The 21,695-nt window shown below is 36.3% G+C and overlaps 1 protein-coding gene across 4 annotated transcripts in view; it reads left to right on the top strand.

Annotated features, from left to right (window-relative positions):
* CTNNA3 (catenin alpha 3) overlaps positions 1–21,695 on the top strand; it is a 1,922,732-nt gene that overhangs the window by 581,971 nt on the left and 1,319,066 nt on the right. The window lies entirely within an intron of this gene.

Raw genomic sequence — 21,695 nt, 5'->3', positions numbered from 1 at the left:
GTTGTCAAGTCATGTCAGACTCTTGCAACCCCATGGTCTGGAGCCTGGCAGACTCCTGGGATTTCCCAGGCAAGAATACTTGGGTTGCCATTTTCTTCTCCAGTGATCTTCCCAACCCAGGGATTGAACCTGCATCTCCTGCACCCAGACGGATTCATTACTGCTGAGCCATAGATGGAAGTCACTGAGGCTCAGACCATATTCCTAATTGTGGGAGTAGTCTTTCCTTAGAAGGAGTAGATAAAGTTAACCATCCTAGTGGGAAATCAACACTATAGAAGGAAATGAAAAGTGAGGACATGGATCTAAAACCCTGGATGATTATGCTTATTTTATAGTGAAGATGGCTTGTGGGGCATAATTCTGGTTCTCTCTTCAGCTAAATACAAGCTTTGGAACCCCTTGCGTTATTTATGTACTGTGTTATTATTGTTTTTATCAACATTAAATGTGTATCATAAAGGAAGTCAATAAGTATACCTAATGTGTTAATAATGAGTTAAAACCTAAATGCAAATATGAAAAATACATCAAAATAGAGGAAAAAATACCTGTTAGTTCATGAGATGGTAAAGAAATAAACAGAAATGAATGTTTAGTCTTTGATGGTTTGAGTTGTCAGGCAGAAAATATATACTGTAGTTTTGTTAAGAGGACTGATGTCAACCAATGGAGAATTCTACTAGAGAGGCTTTCATTCCTTAAAGAGAAAAAACAAAAACAGGGACAGAAAAATCCCAAAACACTACATGACTGGCTTCCCAATTTACTTGGTTGTCATTATCTGGCTTCCCAGAACATCTGTCTAGTTTGAACCATCCAGCAAGGCTCAGTGTTTCACTGTTAACCGTTTGTTGACCAAGATGAATTCTCCCCAAGATATAAGGATTTGTTGGGAAGTTTGGTTTACAGTCAGTCACTCAACTATACTTTGTAAGTATGGTTTCAGTTCAGTTCAGTCGCTCAGTCATGTCCGACTCTTTGCGACCCCATGAATCGCAGCACGCCAGGCCTCCCTGTCGATCACCAACTCCCGGAGTTCACTCAGACTCACGTCCATCGAGTCTGAGTGATGCCATCCAGCCATCTCATCCTCTGTCGTCCCCTTCTCCTCCTGCCCCCAATCCCTCCCAGCATCAGAGTCTTTTCCAATGAGTCAACTCTTCACATGAGGTGGCCAAAGTACTGGAGTTTCAGCTTTAGCATCAGTCCCTCCAAAGTAATCCCAGGGCTGATCTCCTTCAGAATGGACTCGTTGGATCTCCTTGCAGTCCAAGGGACTCTCAAGAGTCTTCTCCAACACCACAGTTCAAAAGCATCAATTCTTTGGTGCTCAGCCTTCTTCACAGTCCAACTCTCACATCCATACATGACCACAGGAAAAACCATAGCCTTGACTAGACGGACCTTTGTTGGCAAAGTAATGTGTCTGTTTTTGAATATGCTATCTAGGTTGGTCATAACTTTCCTTCCAAGGAATAAGCGTCTTTTAATTTCATGGCTGCAGTCACCATCTGCAGTGATTTTGGAGCCCCCCAAAATAAAAATAAAGTCTGACACTGTTTCCACTGTTTTCCCATCTATTTCCCATGAAATGATGGGACGGGATGCCATGATCTTTGTTTTCTGAACGTTGAGCTTTAAGCCAACTTTTTCACTCTCCACTTTCACTTTCATCAAGAGGCTTTTTAGTTTCTCTTCGCTTTCTGCCATAAAGGTGGTGTCATCTGCATTTCTGAGGTTATTGATATTTCTCCCAGCAATCTTGATTCCAGCTTGTGTTTCTTCCAGCCCAGCGTTTCTCATGATGTACTCTGCATATAAGTTAAATAAGCAGGGTGATAATATACAGCCTTGATGTACTCCTTTTCCTATTTGGAACCAGTCTGTTGTTCCATGTCCAGTTCTATCTGTTGCTTCCTGACCTGCATACAGATTTCTCAAGAGGCTTAGTAAGCCTATATTAGTTTAGTAGCTAAGATATATTGAATACATTGACATGAAATTTTTATTTAAAAAGCAAACAGTAAATATTATAATTATTATATTTTTATAAGTGATTTTGTCTTTTATTTTTTTGGTCTGGCTCATCCAATTCTGTTAGCCATGTCAGGGATAGAAATTAGTATCCTCTTCTTTGTAATATCATTCACTATGAAAAGCACTTGTTTTTGTTAGCAGTGAAAGGAATTGCTTGATATTATTTATCTATAGAAAAGACCATAGGTTGGATTCCAAAAGTCAGCAGGAAGAAAAAAAACACATATAGTTAAAATTACTTTTAGGAGTAAATTGAAAATCAATATGCTATGTCACAGTAAGTTCAACATAGCCAGTTTTCCTTCCAGCATTTCTTTGGTTGAGTATCAGAAGTAGTTGGCTTTCTTTCAAGAGTTATACTATGTGAAAATGTGCATCTTTAAATCCTGTAAGCACCCTGAACAAGGCTAGTTGCTCATATTTGGAGATGTATCAATACTTGGACCTTTGTGCTCTTGAGGACAGAGTAGATTAACATTTCCTATTTGATGTTCTATTCAGGCCATACAAATTGGCTGACAGAATCTTGGCACTGTTTATTTTCAACTTATACAATTGATATTGTGTAAGTTACATGTGTTTATGATTCAATTCCTCTCTAGTTGTTTTTGTTCTATTTGGTTACTCTTTCCTTATAAACTTTTATAGTCAGAGATACTGTCAGTGTGCAGAAATGTTTTAGAGTTGAATTTGAACATTCGTAGATGTAAGTTTGACGAATGGTATACGTTTATTTCGTGATACACTGGCCTTAGGAGCACTAAAAATATTGATATTTGGAAAGAATATCAATTGCTAATGATTCATTAAAAAGGAGGGAACAAAATATTTTTTTAGAACTCATCTCTCATTACGTTATAATAAGTCTTTTTAGACAATGACAGTCACACGCAGGTCCCTGAAATCAATAGTTTAGTTTCATTCATTGTTGTTGGAAAAATGCTAAGTTCCAAAGCTTTATTAATAACATAGGACATTCAATTCTAGTTCTTATCATTTATTTATGTTTTATATAGTACTTAGTGAAAACTGAATTAAATAGTTGCAAAATTAGTAATACTCATTTCTATTCTACGTGGAGAAATAAACAAGTAAAAGCAATAATCAATGTTTTCTTCTGTAGCACATCCCTGAGGCACTGCAGTTCCAGCAGAACTCGGCTCATTGATTACAGATTCACCTGACTTAACTTGATAAATGATTTTGCCCAAGCCTCCTGTCTGAGAGGCCTGTTCAGAGCTTGTTGATATAAAAATTTCACTGCCCCTTTAACCACTAATGCCAACATTATTGGTGGTTCTTTGATTTGCATGTTGGTAGGTGTGGAGTAACAGTATTTTGTAAGCCCTTTGGCAAATAAGTTTATCTGACTTTGTGAAATTATGTGAAGAAAATAACACTTTATATTTACCCAGTAAGTTTTGAATGGGTTAGGCATAAATTGTCTTGATTTGGGAATGGTGAATTTCTGGTAGCTTTTTATACTGGTAAAAATGTACAAAATACATTCTATTATTTTGGAAGCCTTTACCATAAAGCCCAGAACACTGAATGGCTTATTTTTCTGGATACTACAAATTTTTCTTTTGAGAGAGTTCACCATGAAGCAGTTCTAATTATACATTGTGTACCCATGACAAATGATTGAAAATTAATTATTCTCTATGTGAGAAATATAACCTAGAAATGGATTATTGCATTATTTCCACCATATGGTTTTTTTTTTTATGATTGATGATAGTGTTTATATAGAATATCCCATGTTCACTTACATACATAATGCACTTAACATAAATGAACTTAACAAAAATGTACCAAAGCTTAACAAAACTTAATAAAAATATACCAATTTCTAAGGACCAAACCCTGAAAAGTAACTTCTGGAATCCCCTTGTCTCGGTGTACCACAGGAATAAAGCTTTTAAAACTGAGTGTTAATAAAAATTTTTCACATTTTCACCTCCATCTATCAAAATGCAATTAAACTACTGTACCTTAAAGTCATGTGGAATCCATCTCCTAAGAACATGTGGTCTAGTGGTTACCTTTTAGGATTTTCAAGGAAGATCTTTAAAACAGTAGAATGGCTGATAGCTACCTAGACAAACTTTGACTTCTGGAATTGGTTTAACCAGTATTTCTTATATTTGACTGTGGGTGCCCTTCCCTTTTCATTTTATGTAATGTCTGTTAATACAGAAACATTCTTCAAGGAAAAAAATTATATATATATGTGTATGATTGGTGGCAGGACTTAGTCTCAGGACTGTGTTTATTATTCTTGAAATATAATATTTTCATACACTCTAAGACACTTAACAGTTTAGAATGCTAGAGGAAAAAGACGAAAGCATTCTAATGAGTTAAATTATCGGATTAATTGAAGATTATAAAGCACATGATTTTTGGTTTCCTTACTTGCAGTTGAAGACCTTTTTGAAGTTTATATATTGCTCTTCTTTGTCAATAAGTAGATCATCCTATGAAAGTTTACTTTGCTTTTTATAAGTGAACATCTTGCAGTAGTCAGGAGTTGTTACTCAGAGATGGGATTTTTCATTGTGTAAGGTATTAGACTGAGAAGTAGAGATGGGTTAAGGAAGGTGTTCAGATTGTCTGAAAGTATTTTGCTGTTGTTAATGATTTTTTGATGACAGTATTTTGTTGTTATAAAAAATACAATTAACTAATTATTTTGATTAGCTAAAGTTGTTATTGTAATTGTAATTGCCTCAACTCTCAACAGAATAGAGCCTATTGAGTTAGCATGAATTGACTGGAGTTTCATTGGGATCATTTTTTTCTAGAACTGTCACCCATCAAGTAGTAGATATTCAATAAATATTTGTTAAAAAAAATTAAATGCAGAGACCTGGTCCCTATCTCCCTGGCAATAGTTTACCCGTTAGGAAGGGAAGCTGTATACAGGAGAGCTTTTTAGTTAATTCCAACCTCTATGCTTTGTTCATCAGAATGCATGATGCTCATCTGCTGATTTACAGGAGTGCTTCTTCATTACGCATGGACTGCACATCCTCTGATACTCTAAGAGCTGAGCCTTTCCAAATCACATTTAATGGTCTGGATTTGGCATTGAAATTAGGCTGGAATACACTAATGCCTACCACTCTGATACCACATCATCCTATTTTTTTCTCTCCTTAAGAATAACAACAAAAAACAATCGATTTACCTTGGTAAAGTGCTTACTTTTTATTAATGTAACTTTTTAAAAAGAGCTGTACAATTCTGACACATTAGGTTGGAATATTGCTGGTAATATATCCTGTATATAGCCTCATCAGACCAATGCATCTGTAACTCACAGTGCCTTTTCTTATTATTGAAAAATCTTTCCCTTTCAGCTGAAGGAGTATAAAAATTCTAAGTAAGAAGGGATCTGTTCTGTCCTCTATTTAGGCTTACAAATGCACCCTTTAAAAATAACACTTTTTTACTGTGAAGACATGAAATCTAAACAGTCAAATTACATAAAAATGTTCCTTTATTCTGATATATGTTTATTACTTTATGAACTATAAGCAAGATATATTCATTCACATTGAAGATGAAACTGCATTTAAAAAAAAGCAAATTGAACTTTGCAAAATAGTTAACACTACCTCCCCTCCTCATGCACATGGTAATCAGTTTTATAAATTAATGGCTAATGAGACTTTTATTCTTCTGACTGTATTCAGCATGCATTTGGTGTACTTTATCTCATTTTTATTAGCATCATTTCTTCTAGGTCTTTCAGTCATAATTCATTTTAAATTTTATCTAATTGGAACTTTGGTCATGTTATCCTAAATCCTTTCTTTTACAGGACAGGGTGAAACTAAATAACATTAAAAAGAATTTAAAAACTTTAAAAATAAAATCCAAATATATTTGCTTTCTAAAAAGGGTATGTCTTTGCCCATAACACATAGCATACAACAATTAGGTTTTTATGTAGACTCTGCTTGAGGATCTTTTCCATTAGAAAAGGATGCTCTCTAGGGCCCTTATATGGTCTCTTAATTAATAGCCTAGAATCCACACTTATTCCATCTGAACCTCCCTTTTCTATGTTCTAGATAGGAAATTGTCAACAGATTGGCCAAATCTGTCCCTCACCTATATGATTTGCCCTGAACAGTGTTGACCTATAATATATTACACACACACAAAAATAGAATGAGTTTATGACATTTGAACATTGGAAATTTCCCACAAAAATTGAGATTTTTGGTTTCTCTAGAAAAACTGGAAGATATGGATCTATGTCCTGTTGGGCAACAGTCTGCTGGAGCGGGTGGTCGTTGCCCCTTTTAGATGAGGTAAGGGCGCTCTCGTTTACTTCAGTTTCCACTACTCCCTATTTCACATACATTGTGGCTGGGAGTCACTTGACACTAGCACTCGTCTTCTTTTCTTTTTTTTTTTCATGCCTAGCACCTGCCTGATCCTGTGGACACTTGAGACTGTGACTCCTTATATCTTTTTGCTTCACTAGAACTTTCATTGTGGTCAGTACCACTGGGCTCTAATGAGTTACTCTGAACTACTTTGAAATATGCTTTCTGTTCCAAATATGATTCTTATAACTAAAATGGTTTGTATTTCAGGCAGTGTGTGAGAGGAATGAATCTAATGGTTAAGAACTCCAGGTTGCATGATCTGTAGAGAAGATACTGTAAGGCTAACAATCTGTTTAGATGCCTTACCCATGCACTGACAAATATACTCTCCCTGATTACAGTTTAACTCCCTTGATTCCCTTTCAAGTTCTCTATTCATAATTCACTCTTTCAGTGAATGCATGCCACAGAGTGTCTGTCCTTTTCACACAATCCTTATAAATTCTTATAAAGTAACTACAACAGCGCCTACACTGAGGCCCTGTTGACAAGATTGACCAAAATTTCATCAGTTGGTAAAAAAAAAAAAAAATGCAACATAGAAAATGGTTTTAAATATAGCTTTGCCGAATGGGCCACTTGGGAGGGTTCCAATGAGCTATAATTCGTTTAAGAAATTGAGAGCAGAGGAAGATTTAAGGCATTTGAGGAAATGCTTTTGTGTGAGTTTTTTGAATCTTGCTCAGAGAATATTGTTGGTGTGGTAAAAATTGAAAGAGATACAATGACAATAGAGACTTTGAGAGAAGTTCTTTCTGAAATATTTAAAATCCAAGTTCCCATTTGAAATCTAGCAAGCGGTGACTACTAGCAATAAGTGTGCTTCATTTGTGCCCCAAGAGTACAATATTGTGACTCAGTGCCCCCAACATCAGTTCTTTCTCCATACAGTTGAATAACAACTTAAATGTAGTCTGTGTTTAGGAAAGACTTATGATATGTATTATAAAACAAAAGTAGCTTTTCTTTGTACACTAAAGGAATCTCATCAGCCTATGTGTAACCATCATATTCATCAAGAGAATGGGCATTAAAGAAGATATATGCAATAGGTGTAATCTTTTCTTTCTCTTTTCTCATTTGTAACTCTCACTGTCATGCAGGAGGGTGCACTCAAATCTCCAGTATTCTGTTTTCTGAATAGTGCTCAATTTTCTTGACGGCTCCATTTGGGCATCAGAGCTTTCTTTAACTTTCGGAGGAGTTTCAAATGCCACATAACTTTCTCATGAAGTGCAGAGTATTTTAAGATCCAGAAGCACTGGTATAGAGAAGAGTATTAACACTCATTCAGGTACTCTTCTTTCATTAAACTTGATGTTTGACCTTGAAGAGTCTGTGTGTATATTAAATCAATATGTACCTTTCTTCACTAGGCTGAGCTTCTAGAGCCTAACACTGTGTAGGCTGGATAAGATGCTTGCTTCCCGTTGTAATCTAGAGTGATAAAAATAATCAACCTAACTTGAGTAATTCACTTGATTCAGGAGAGAAATAGAATATGACATAGATTATCCAAGTTAAAAACATCATTTCATAGTAATTGGCTGACATTTAAAAGCTGGAATTGTGTGAAAGCCCATACATTTATTTAATCACTGTGGACTCAGTCTTGAGCAAATACCCAGATCTGCCTTTTCTGTGTAAATTAGTACAAAACTCTGTATCCCTTTCATATGCTCTTTTACAATTTTAGGCCTGATCCAGAGTTTTTTTTTTTTTTTTTTTGGTATTACCATGACAAGTCTGTTTACCTGAGCAAAGGTATATTTTTAGAAACGCCATTTGGTTGTTTTAAAATGCCCTGATTTGAATGAGATATGGAATTTAGAAAGATGGTAACAATAACCCTGTATACAAGACAGCAAAAGAGACACTGATGTATAGAACAGTTTTTTGGACTCTGTGGGAGAGGGAGAGGGTGGGATGATTTGGGAGAATGGCATTGAAACATGTATAATGTCATATATGAAATGAATCGCCAGTCCAGGTTTGATACACGATACTGGATGCTTGGGGCTGGTGCACTGGGACGACCCAGAGGGATGGTACGGGGAGGGAGGAGGGAGGAGGGTTCAGGATGGGGAACACATGTATACCTGTGGTGGATTCATTTTGATATATGGCAAAACCAATACAATATTGTAAAGTTAAAAAAAATAAATAAATAAAATAAAATGTCCTGATTTGTATTAGGGATACCATTACTTTCTGCCTGCCTAGGAAATCTAATCTTGCTTATGAAAGAGCTGCCGGTTTGATCCCTGGGTTGGAAAGATCACATGGAGAAGGAAATGGCAACCCATTCCATTATTCTTGCCTGGGAAGACCCATGGACAGAGGAGCCTGGCAGGTTACAGTCCATGGGGTTGCAAAGAGTCAGACAGACTTAGCAACTAAACAACAACAAGGAAACCTAATATGGGAAGTACTTTTGGTATTTTATAATCAAGACACATTCTAAAATGTTTTCAAACTAAATATGATGTACTGATACTTTAAAGTATGAATTCACTCCCCGTGAGACAAAATTAAATTTGCTGATAATTAAAAATAGCAGCATGATTGATAGACCAGGTATGCTTGACTACCTGCTAATGAATTCTCTCATTTACTACTTGTTTCCTTTTGCTAAAATTATACTTAAATCACACTGTAAAATAGCCTACAGCCACTGAAAGATCTAGAAAGAGAAATTGGTGTAATTCTCATACCTCCTATGTGAATCATTCTCCAATTTGTGAACTTTACAAGTATATAGTTCCAGATTTTCTAGTAAATCTCACTAATAAATTATATGTTTGAAGTTCTAACAAAGGTTCATAGTCACTTACCCTAGTTTATCTTTTACCGTGAATCTTTGGCTTTATTCGTGAGTTTTTTTTTTTGTTTTTTTTTTTTTTTTTTTTAAGTCTCTGGTGGTGACATGTCACATAGTATACAGAAAATTTATAGTTAATATTTGAAGTCTAAGTTCCCATTTAACATTGAGATTCCCAAAGTCTACAGATGTTCACATCTGAAACTTCCAGGCAGGCATATATAGGGAACAGAGGTCCTTTACCAAATCTTGAAAAAAATTGCACTCTCAGTGCTTCACACATCCACACATACTTCCTTCCATATTAGTGGATTTACTGATGGGTTATTTTGTTAGAGGTGTGTTGGAGACAGTTTGATGTTTGTATTAGTATTTGGTTTCATTCTACTTATATTGGCCTATCGGCTCAATTTCAAACAGGTTAGGGATCTTTTATTTTCCTCTAAAATTTGGGGACTACCAAGTTAACTTTTTAAATGAGAAAATTAGTAGCACAGATCAAGTTTGCTCCTGGATAGAAAAGATAAATGATAGCAGAAAATAGTTGCTTGTGGTTAAAAGTATTTTTGTAAAAGTAGTGGATATATAAGTATATGTGTAGCTGGTTCACTTTGCTGTACACTTGAAACTGGTATGACATTGTAAAAGCTATATTCCGATAAAAAATTTTTAAAATTATTATATATACCTAGAAAAACAGTACTAATTCTTAGTAATATGTTTAAAATTTATTATAACGTTGCATTTTTATTTGTGATCTATATAGACCAGGATTAAGAAATACTTAGCTCATGAGAAGGGTGACTTGACTCGGTAAATCCTGTTAGGGCAGGCTCCATGTTTTATTAGTTCTTTACATTCTTCTTATTATCACTATGCATTAGATAAAGCACGGACTCAGAAAATGTTTTTGAGTGAGTGAATTATAATTGAATCTATGCTACATTTAAGAGTTCCTGGTAATGCACAATAATTAAATAATCTTAGGACAGGGGAGTAGAATATATATAATTTATGCTATTTTTGAATGGTGTTGTGTTTTATTATGAAGAGGAATTACTATTAATTTTTCTGAAGCTTGAGAGCTTCAGTTCGGGAATTTTAGTACACAAAACTTAATGTCAGCAAAATACTTCAGAATGGAGCAAGTTGGGGAGGCCCTTGTAAATGGCACTCACTTGAAAGACATTTGGAAACTCCCCTGAATCACCAAATGTTAGAAAGGAGTGGATGATAATAGGAAACTATTTAGCACATCAGGGTCAGAGCAAACACCCTTTTCCAGTAAGGCAAGAGAAGACACTCCACATGGATGTCACCAGATGGTCAATACCAAAGTCAAATTAATTATGTTCGTAAAGGGCAAGATGGAGAAGCTTATCAGGAAACAAGACCTGGAGCTGACTTGGTCTTGATATGTCAAGACTGTACTTCATATCATGAACTGACTGTACCTCATATCATGAGCTCCTTACTGAAAAATTCAGGCTTAAATTAGAGAAAGTAGGGAAACCCACTAAGCCATTCAGGTATGACCTAAATCAAATCCCTATGATTATACAATAGAGGTGATGAATAGATTCAAAGGACTGGATCTGGTACGTCAAGGCTGTATATTGTCACCCTGATTGTTTAACTTATATGCAGAATACATCATGAGAAATGCTGGGCTGGATGAAGCAGAAGTGGGAATCAAGATTGCTGGGAGAAATATCAATAACCTCAGATATGGAGATGACACCACCCTTATGGCAGAAAGAGAAGAAGAACTAAAGAGTCTCTTAATGAAAGAGGAGAGTAATAAACTTGGCTTAAAACTCAACATTCAGAAAACTAAGATCATGGCATATGGTCCCATCACTTCATGACAAATAGAAGGGGAAACAATGGAAACAGTGACAGACTTTATTTTTGGGGGGTCAAAAATCACTGCAGATGGTGACTGCAGCCATGAAATTAAAAGACATTTGTTCCTTGGAAGAAAAGTTATGACTAACTTAGACAGCATATTAAAAAGCAGAGGCATTATTTTGTCAACAAGGGTCCATCTAGTCAAAGCTATGGTTTTTCCAGTAGTCATGTGTGCATGTGAGAGCTGGACTATAAAGAAAGCTGAGTGTGAAGAATTGATGCTTTTGAACTGTTGGAGAAGACTCTTGAGAGCGCCTTGGACTGCAAGGAGATCCAATGAATTCATCCTAAAAACTAATCAGTCCTGAATATTCATTGGAAGGACTGATGCTAAAGCTTAAGCTCCAATACTTGGCCACCTGATGTGAAGAACTGACTCGTTGGAAAAGACCCTGATGCTGGGAAAACTTGAAGGCAGGAGGAGAAGGGGATGACAGAGGATAAGATGGATGGATGGCATCACTGACTCAATGGACAGGCATTTGAGTAAGCTCCAGGAGTTGATGATGGACAGGGAAGCCTGGTGTGCTGCATTCCATGGGGTAGTCATATCCATATTCCATGGATATGACTGAGTTACTGAACTGAACTGAACTGAGGCATTTAGATACAATGCCTGGAAAACTATCAACAGAGGTTTTAACATTGTACAGAAAGCAGTGATCAGAATCATTCTAAAAGAAAAGAAATGCAGTAAGGTAAAGTGGTTTTCTGAGAAGGCTTTACAAATAGGTGAGAAAAGAAGAGAAGTTAAAAGTAAGGAGAAAGGTAAAGATATGCCCAACTGAATGCAGAATAGCATTCAGTTCCAGAGAATAGCAAGGAGACCTTCTTAAATGAACAATGCAAAGAAATAGAGGAAACAATGGAATGGGTAAGACTAGAGATCTCTTCAAGAAAATTTGTGATAATATTTCACGTGAGGATGTGCATGATAAAGGACAGAAATGGTAAGTACCTAACAGTAGCAGAAGAGATTAAGAAAAGGTGGCAAGAATTCTCAGAAAAACTATGCAAAAAAGTCTTAATGACGGGAATAACCATGATGGTGTGGTCACTGACCTAGAGCCAGACATTCTAGAGTGTGAAATCAAGTAGGCCTTCAGAAGCATTACAAGGAACACAACTAACTAGTGGAGTTGATGGAATTCCAGCTGAGCTATTTACAATTCTAAAAGATGATGCTGTCAAAGTGCTACACTCAATATGTCAGCAAATTAGGAAAACACAGCAGTGACCACAGGACTGGAAAATATTAGTTTTAATTCCAACCCAAAGAAGGGCAGTGCAAAAGAATATTCCAGTTTCGTCCACCTCATTAGAACTGATTCAAATGTATTCTTTCTAATGGCTGAGTAATACTCCATTGTGTATATGTACCACAGCTTTCTTAGAATCGCCAGTCCAGGTTCAATGCAGGATACAGGATGCTTGGGGCTGGTGCACTGGGATGACCCAGAGGGAAGGTATGGGGAGGGAGGTGGGAGGGGGATTCAGGATTGGGAACACATGTACACCTGTGGCAGATTCATGTTGATGTATGGCAAAACCAATACAATATTGTAAAGTAATTAGCCTCTAATTAAAATAAATAAATTTAAATTAAAAGAAAAAAAAAGAATATTCCAACAACCACACAGTTGCACTCATTTCACATGCTAGTAAGGTTATGCTCAAAATCTTTCAAGCAAGGCTTCAGCAGCACATGAACCAAGAACTTCCAAATGTATAAGGTGGGTTTAGAAAAGACAGAGGAAACAGAGATCAAATTGCCAACATTCATTGGATCATGAAGAAAGCAAAGGAATTCCAGAAAAACATCTCTTTCTGCTTCATTGACAATGCTAAAGTCTTTGACTGTGTGGCTCACATTAAACTGTAGGAAACCCTAAAGAGATGGGAGTACCAGATCACCTTACCTGTGTCCTGATAAACCTGTATGTGGATCAAGAAGTAACAATTTGAACCAGACAGGGAACAACTGACTGGTTCAAAATTTGGCAAGGAGTATGATGTTTTATATTGTCATGCCTATATAGTGTTACCCTGCTTATTTAACCAATATGCAGAGTACATCATGTGAAATGCCCGGCCAGATAAATCACCAGCTGGAATCAAGACTGCAGGGAGAAATATTAACAACCTCATATATTCAGAAGATAAGACTCTAATGTCAATAAGTGAAGAGGATGTTAAAGAGCCTCTTGATGAGTTTAAAGAGGAAAGTAAAAAAGCTGGCTTAAAACTCAACATTCAAAAAAGTAAGATCATGGCCTCTGGTCCCATCACTTCATGGCAAATAGAAGGTGAAAAGTGGAAACAGTGATAGATTTTACCTTCTTGGGCTATAAAATCAGTGCAGATGATGACTGCAGCTGTGAAATTAAGACACTTGCTCCTTGCAAGGAAAGCTATGACAAACCTATGCTATGATAAACCTATGCTATGATAGCATATTAAGATGCAGAGACATCTCTTTGCTGACAAAGGTCGGAATAATTAAAGCTATGGTTTTTCCAGTGGTCAAGTACCAATGTGAGAACTGGGCCACAAGAAAGGCTTAGTGCCAAAGAATTGATGCTTTTGAACTGTGGTGCTGGAGAATACTCTTGAGAGTCCTTGGACAGCAAGGAGGTAAAACCAGTCAATCCTAAAGGAAATGAACCCTGAGTATTCATTGGAAGGGTTGAAGCTGAAGCTAATGCTCCAATACTTTGGCCACTTGATGTGAAGAACTGGCTCATTGGAAAAGACCCTGATGATGGGAAAGATTGAATGCTAGAGAAGGGGGTGGCTGAAGATGAGATAGTTAGATAGCATCACTGATTCAATGGAAATGAATTTGGGCATGCTGCAATCCATGGGGTCACGAAGAATTGGACATGACTTAGTGACTGAACAACATTTTAGCACATCATTAGATTAGACACCGGATAATCCTAGTGTGTAGTTTGAGGAGCCACACCTTGCCTCAACAATAGAGCAAGACTCTGGTGTGCAAAACTTTTCAGCAATGCATACTGGTTTAAGTAAATATTTTATTGCATTATTCTTTATTCCAGTATTTTTTGTTTGTTTGTTTGAGTGTGAAGAGCTGTTTACTGGACAGATGTCTTCTTAGATCTGCCCACTCTTGCCTGAAAGGCAATAGCTACTTCAGTAGCTATTTGCATATTAAGAAAAATCAGGTAGTTCCACCCACTTCACATTAATTTGCTCTCGTTGATTATTTTCTGTAATATGCTAAATAATTGCTTATGAATGGGTCAAGAAAAGCAGCTATTCACCTATTTTGATTGCTATAAATATCTTGAAGTCATCCAAATGTGCTTTCATATTATTCACAACTCTTCCAAGTCATTAATAAATATTTGAACACCTGTACTAGCACTGATCCCTGGGGCGCCTCATTATTAACCTAATTGCACAGCCTCATGATATTTCATTTAACCTTGATTTTACTACCAAACTTTTTTCAAACCAAGCCATGTTCTAATTAATGATAAAACTTTATCTTTTATCCTGTGATTGCCATGGCTTCATGATTGAATTTGCACATAAAATTTTTGAATAAAATATCAGTAGACATTAATTTTTCTTACGTTCAAACAAGAAAATAATTATACACTTTTGTCTCCTGGTTATTTTCACTGACATTCTACTTGTCTATCTACTCTTCATTGTTTGTTTTCATTAGCTATTTTCAAAATGTTTGGGTGTAAAAATAATGATTCTATAATCCCATCATCGTAGTATATTGATATTGGGTGCAGTTCTGTCCTTTTGTGAGTCCCAACTCCTCAGTGCTTTTTATTACTAACTGATACCTCCATCAAATTGGAATCAGGAAAGGGAAGAAGACATGGAATTCATTTTAGCTGACACTGCTATTCATCAGTGAAGCCATTACAAGTGAAAAATGAGATTTGCACCTTCTGGTTTAAATCAGGCTTCTGGAGCATAGTTTTATCCAACACTGGAGCTAGAGGGGACTCTGAAGATCACATGGTTAAATTTTCATTTATCATATATGGTAACAGAAGCCCGAAGGTGAAATGACCTTGACAAAGTTCACACGGATCACAGCCAGTGTTCTGCTTTTCACTCTGTTGATCATTCCACTGCACCTTGGATTATGTTTTTATCATCATTGTTTCCCCTGAGGGTAATTAAATTTTTCTTTCTAATTTATTCTGAATTTTGACAGACTTCCTTTTTAAGCCTCTTTTAGACCATCACCTCCACCTATCTTTTAATTCCTAACAGTGTCTTGAAGATAGCAAGTTCTCAGTGAATATGTATTGAATGGGTGAATAAATCTAGGGGCACACTATATTTAGCAGACTCAAATACATGTATTTGGAGCTTTTCTGGTGGCTCGGACAGTAAAGAATCTGCCTGCAATGCTGGACACTTGGGTTTGATCCTGGGGTTGAGAAGATCCCCTGGAGAACAGAATGGCTACCCACTCCAGTATTCTTGCCTGAACAACTCCATGGACAGAAGAGCCTGGCTGGCTACAGTCCATGGGGTCGCAAAGAGTCAGACATAAGTAAGCACACCTGCATGCACGTGAATACATATACTTATATCTAGTATGTTTATATATTATTATATATGTAAATATATACATACATATTATGGCTATTTAGAGCATTTTTAGTTTTTTAGCATTTCATGGCTGGATCTATGCCAGCCATGAAAACAAGATCATAAGGGCTGGAACCACTAGCAAAGGTGATTAAAGTAGATGTCATTAATGCCAAAAAAAAAAAAAGATCATAAGGGATATTATATACGTTAATTTCCAAAAGTGACTTCTAAGTGGTTAGGTTTTAGGATGTGCAAATTTACTTGAACTATTGTACTAAATAGTTCTTTACTGCTGGAGCCTGCTCGTGTCACAGAGCTTGCTCAAACTCATGTGCATTGAGTCCGTGATGCCATTCATCCATTTCATCCTCTGTTGGAGGGCAAGGGGACAACAGAGTATGAGATGGTTGGATGACATCACCTACTCTATGGACATGAGTCTGAGCAAGCTCCGGGAGTTGGTGAAGGAGAGGGAAGCCTGGTGTGCTGCAGTCTGTGGGGTCGCAAAGAGTCGGATGTGACTGAGCAACTGAACTGAACTGATTGTACTAAATAATGCTTAGTTTTTCTATGATATTGTTTGTTTCCTTTAGATAAATTTTAATAACACTTCTCTGAGACTCTCAACCAAATTTCCTCAGATATTTGAGCTATTTTGGAGAGCATAAGGAAAAGGGTTGAGAAAGGCCCTTCTATAGAAACTCAAGGAAGGGAAATCAAAGTTGTTATTGCTCTTGGTCCCCAGCTTTCCCACCTCCCAGAGGAAGTGCTACTGGAAAAGCTTCTGTATTTATCCACTTTAAATATTTATTTTAATTCATTTTTCATAGTAACATTTCCAAATAATTGAAATTCGCTTCATTGCTATTGGAAGGTCACCCCTCAAATCAAATGTCCTATCACTTGGTAAGTCACTCCTCGGAAGAATGATAAGCATCTTCAAGGTGCATCATGTATTTCAGGTTCTCGGTTCATCTGCTTTGGGGGAAAGTATTATTTCCTGGCACATGTTCAAATGCTGTAATTTAAGCCATTTATATAATAGTAAATTATACTGTGACTGCAGCAAATGAAATTAATACAACTCCAGGAGTTATACTTAGGGAATAGTTGACTCATCTAGTCAGATCTGGTTCATTGTGCTTTAACTGCTAGGTAAAAAAGAGAAATAACCCTTTAAAAACTCTATCAAATACTGAGGAAACATATTAATGCTGAGCAGAAATGTATGTTAAAAAAATAATGTATAGGAGTAAGCAGAAAGGACTAAACTGCTAAATTTCTCTAGGTGTTTATTCAAATATTTTGACCTAGGAAGTGTTAGATGAAATGTTATTACAAAAAAACTAATGGGACAACTCTGCCTTAAAAAAGAGTCTCTTTCAGCTTCTAGGATCTGAAGATCCAGTTTTACCTTTTCCCCTTACACTCCTTAACTCTGTTTCCTATCATAGAGTTCTTTAAAAGTATTGGTGGAAATCTGTTGCCGGAAAAGGTGCTGTCTGTAGCATACTTTTCAATTTGTCTCTCTTTCCTTATTTCCCCCATCCTTTTCATGATCACCTAGGTGACCAGAATTGTCTCATTTGCATTCTTGTCAGACTAATTGCTTCCAGGAGGCCTTTGGGTGAAGTATAGATAGTTGGTGCTTAAACTAAGCACCAACTTAGTTGAATCTTGAAGTTAATCTTGAAGTTAATCAAATATCACACCACAGATGAAGTCTGGTGTATACAGACCAAAGTGGCTTCCAGAAAAATGGGCTGGACGTTTTGTGAGAATCATGGACATTCTGAACTGACACATATAGGATCCTCTAAGATAGGTGTTTATAGGCTTCTTTGATATATAATCTCATTTCTGGGTTATCTCCATATGCATTTTTACATATGTAGATCTCTCTTTGGGGTCTCTTTGATTGGGGTTTGCCCAAAGTTGCATTATATTCTGTAAGACTGAACTTCAGACCCAAATGAAGATAAGAGACTTTGAAAAAGGGGGTAATTGAAGTACACACTTAGGGTTGATTCTTAGCAGAGAAAAAACAAGAAAAATCATGGAAGGTAGCATCTCTGTTCATACCAGGCCCCCCATTCCCACCACAAACCATACACACGCATACCACCACTACTGGGCACCGTCCTTATAGTGAGTTGCTGATATTGTGCTACATCTTTAAGCATTTAGGGGTAGAAAAAAATTAAGAATCACGAATCCAAATTTCTCATCCAACTTTATGTATGTGCTAGTAGTAATGTAGTTCCCGTTGTATCTATATTTATAGCTTAACAAAACGTCATGACATGAAAAACAAGAAAAAATATATGGAGACTCCAAAATATATGTTGTATGAAGTTGTCTTAGTAATTTACTTAAGATTTTTACTTGTACTTTTATATTGCACAGGTTTATAAATTTATTTTCCTCTATTGATGAGGAAGACCTCTCTGTTTAACAAAGTTGTACAGAACTGAAATGTAATTTACAACCTCTGTGTGTGTGTTAGTCACTCAGTCCTGTCCGACCCTTTGCAACCCCACAGAGTGTAGCCCAACAGGCTCCTCTGTCCAGGGGATTCTCCAGGCAAGAATACTGGAGTGGCTTGCCATTTCCTTCTCCAGAGGATCTTCCCAACCCAGGAATCAAACCCTGGTCTCTGCTTTGCAGGCAGATTCTTTACTGTTTGATCTACAGGCAAGTCCTTTATCTTCTCTGCATATAAATTAAATCTGTAAATGTAGAATTTTTATATTCCAAAATTTTAACTTATTAAGCATGCTAGTTTTAGATATAGAGGTAGTGCATTGATACTCATTTATTCTTTCTTTAATTTTTGAAGAAATTTCATGAAATAGACATTATATAATTGAGAACAGAATGCAACATCTGGCATACCCTTTCTTGATTTTCCTTTTCTTGTATTTTATCTTTTCTCTGATATTAAGGGATAATGGGGCACTAGGACTTTCAGCTAAAGATGGCATTTGATGTCAAGTGAGAATTATTATATTTTAAGTTTGTCTTTATTGCATGCTTCATAAATCTGGTAGCTGGGCTAGTGTTTAACTGTATAAATACACATTAAATGTTATGTGGGAATGGATTAATATATTTTTTGATGAAATATTAATTTATTTTTCCTTTATATGAATTTTTATGATCTATGACTGAAGTTAACCATGATTAAATTTTGGGAAAAACATGAAAACTGCATTCATTTTAGATCTCAATTCAGGAGATTTTGTTCATATTTATTTCATAGTTTATTAACATAATACCTAAAACCTACATTTTAAGTTTCAGAATTTAACTAACATACTAACCCCAATTCTCTGAATATAAGTGGAAGAAGACACCTAACTAGGATCATGAAATCATGCTGAAGATATTTTCATATGGGTATACTTGGTTGTAACTGAAAAAATGTTCTCTTTTTGATCTGGAGCTGGAATTAGAGGAGTAGATGGGCAGCTCAGTAGTTTAGGATATAAAGGAAGTGAAAGAAGGAATGTTTGAAATGTAGTTATCATGGTTTGTGGTCTACAATCTATATCTAGGTTAACTTTAATGTAAGATTTAATATTATTAGTAGCAAATAGTTAAGGGCCCTTGATAACCTATAGACTTTTGGCTTACTCTAATACTTTTTAAAAATTCTTGAGAACTTCATTTTAAAACCTCATTAACTCTTTTGATAATATACTTTGTTAGTGTCTTTAATCCAGCACTTGAGAATATGTTTCAAATGGTGGAAAACATACTGAAATGTATGTCTTACTTTGCTTAGTGATCTTCGTATCTGAAGAAGAGTATATGGGAGAAGGAGTGTGCTGTGTGAGTGGGTGTCTTTGTGTGTGTGTGTCTATAAGTTTGTTTCTATAGCTCATAGTGTGAAGTGTTAGCCACAGTCATGTCTGATTCTTTGTGACCTGATGGACTGTAGCCTGCCAGTAATTCTTTTGTTGATGGAATTCTCCAGGCAAGAATACTGGAGAGGGTTGCCATTTCCTTCTCCTAGATCTTCCTGACCCAAGGATCGAACCAGGGTCTTCTGCATGACAAGGAGATTCTTTGCCCTCTGAGACACCAAGGGAGCTCATAAAGGACATGCAAATCGAGGAATTGGAAATCTGAATATAATGAGATAGTGGAAACTGGGCACAATGCTACAAAGAAATAAACAAGTATTCAAAAATTTAGATTATACCACTGCCACAACACTTTGGACACCTGATGCAAAGAGGTGACTCACTGGAAGAAACTCTGACACTGGGAAAGTTTGAGGGGAAGAGGAGAAAGGTATAGCAGAGGATGAGATGGATAGATAGCATCACCAACTCAATGGCATGAGTTTGAGCAAACTCTGGGAGACAGAGAAGAACAGGGAAGACTGATGTGCTGCAGTTCGTATTTGAACTGCAAAGAGGGGGTTGCAAAGAGACAGACATGACTTAGCTACTGAACAACTGTCACAATAAGAATAAAAAATACATTTAGAACAGCAATTCTATTGTGTTTCCTTATACTTTTCGCCACCCCCTCCCAAGTAATATGAGACTGCTTATAACAAAAGACATATGAAGTAAAACAAAATAGGATTACTGAGAGGAAATAATACGGAAAAAAAGACGAAAGCCAGGATGCTCAAGGGGATGGTTAACCTGTTACCCCGTTATCAGGTCTAACCTAGCTAGCTGTGGGTTCCTAAGCTGACATGTAAAAATAGGAAGTGTTACAGGGCTCTGGTGTTCATTGAGGACAAAATACAACCATATCTCACCGGGAGTTTTTCATTGATCTAACTCAGATAAATTTTTCACGTTTTTTAAAAATTATGTTTTATAATGTGATGAATATTTCCCTTGTAAATAGTCCAAGTAAATGTAGAAGCATATTCCCCAAGGCTTTTCTTATATGGAGCTTAGTACATGTTGAAGGCAGCGTCTGGTGTACATACAGCATGTTCTGCAGCAAGATGGAAAAATTGTTGCAAGTCTAGAAAAGATGAAATTGATTTCAGGGTTAGAGGAGAAAAGTTCAAGGGAAATGTTTCTCTCTGTTCTAAAAATAATTGAAAAATGGTATGCAGCAAGCCTTTTTGTCTTGATTCTTAAGACCAAGAATTCCTTCTCTCTGAAGTATAAGTCAGCCTCTATTATCTTTCTTTATCTGCTCTGTTTCCTTCTACCCAGAAAGAAAACAAGGTAAATGACAAATAAGTCCAAGAGCTAACAAGATTCACTCCAGAGTGATTATATATACATGTATTCTGCATCTACTTAAAAGTCAGATTTCAGTCTTCAGGTGCATAAATTTGAGAGAAAAGAAAGTGTTAGTCGTTCAGTTGTGTCCGACTCTTTGCCACCCCATGGACTATAGCTCACCAAGCTCCTCTGTCTGTGGGATTCTCCAGGCAAGAATACTGGAGTGGGTTGCTATGCCCTTCTCCAGGGAATCTTCCTAACCCAGGGATCAAACCTGGGTCTCCTGCATTGCAGGGAGATTCTTTACTGACTGAGCCACTAAGGTCAATTCTACCAGAGGAAAAGGCAAAAAATGAAAAAAAAAAAAAAAAAAAAAAAGGAAAAGGGAACCAAGTCATTTAAATATTTTAATTACATCCCAAGTCAAAGGAAGCTATGGAAAATCTGAGAAAGACAAAATTTTTATAGACGCTTATGATCTTAGATCAGGTATGAAATAAGACAATTATAAAATATCTATGCTATACCAAAAAGAGTGGAAAATGTAGGTGTATTATCATAATTACCAGTTATAAATAAATAAGTTGTTCATTATTTCCATTGAAAGAACAAATTGACAAACAACATCTATTCAGTGTGTGAATGATTCAGTTAATAGCTTTTCATGCCTCATTTCTGACACTTTTTTGAGAGAGATAAAAATATTGAAGTGATTGAAAT

This window comes from Bubalus bubalis, chromosome 4, assembly GCF_019923935.1.
Source record: "Bubalus bubalis isolate 160015118507 breed Murrah chromosome 4, NDDB_SH_1, whole genome shotgun sequence".
In the NCBI taxonomy this organism is placed as follows: Eukaryota; Metazoa; Chordata; class Mammalia; order Artiodactyla; family Bovidae; genus Bubalus; species Bubalus bubalis.
This window is presented reverse-complemented; position numbering and strand designations above follow the sequence as displayed.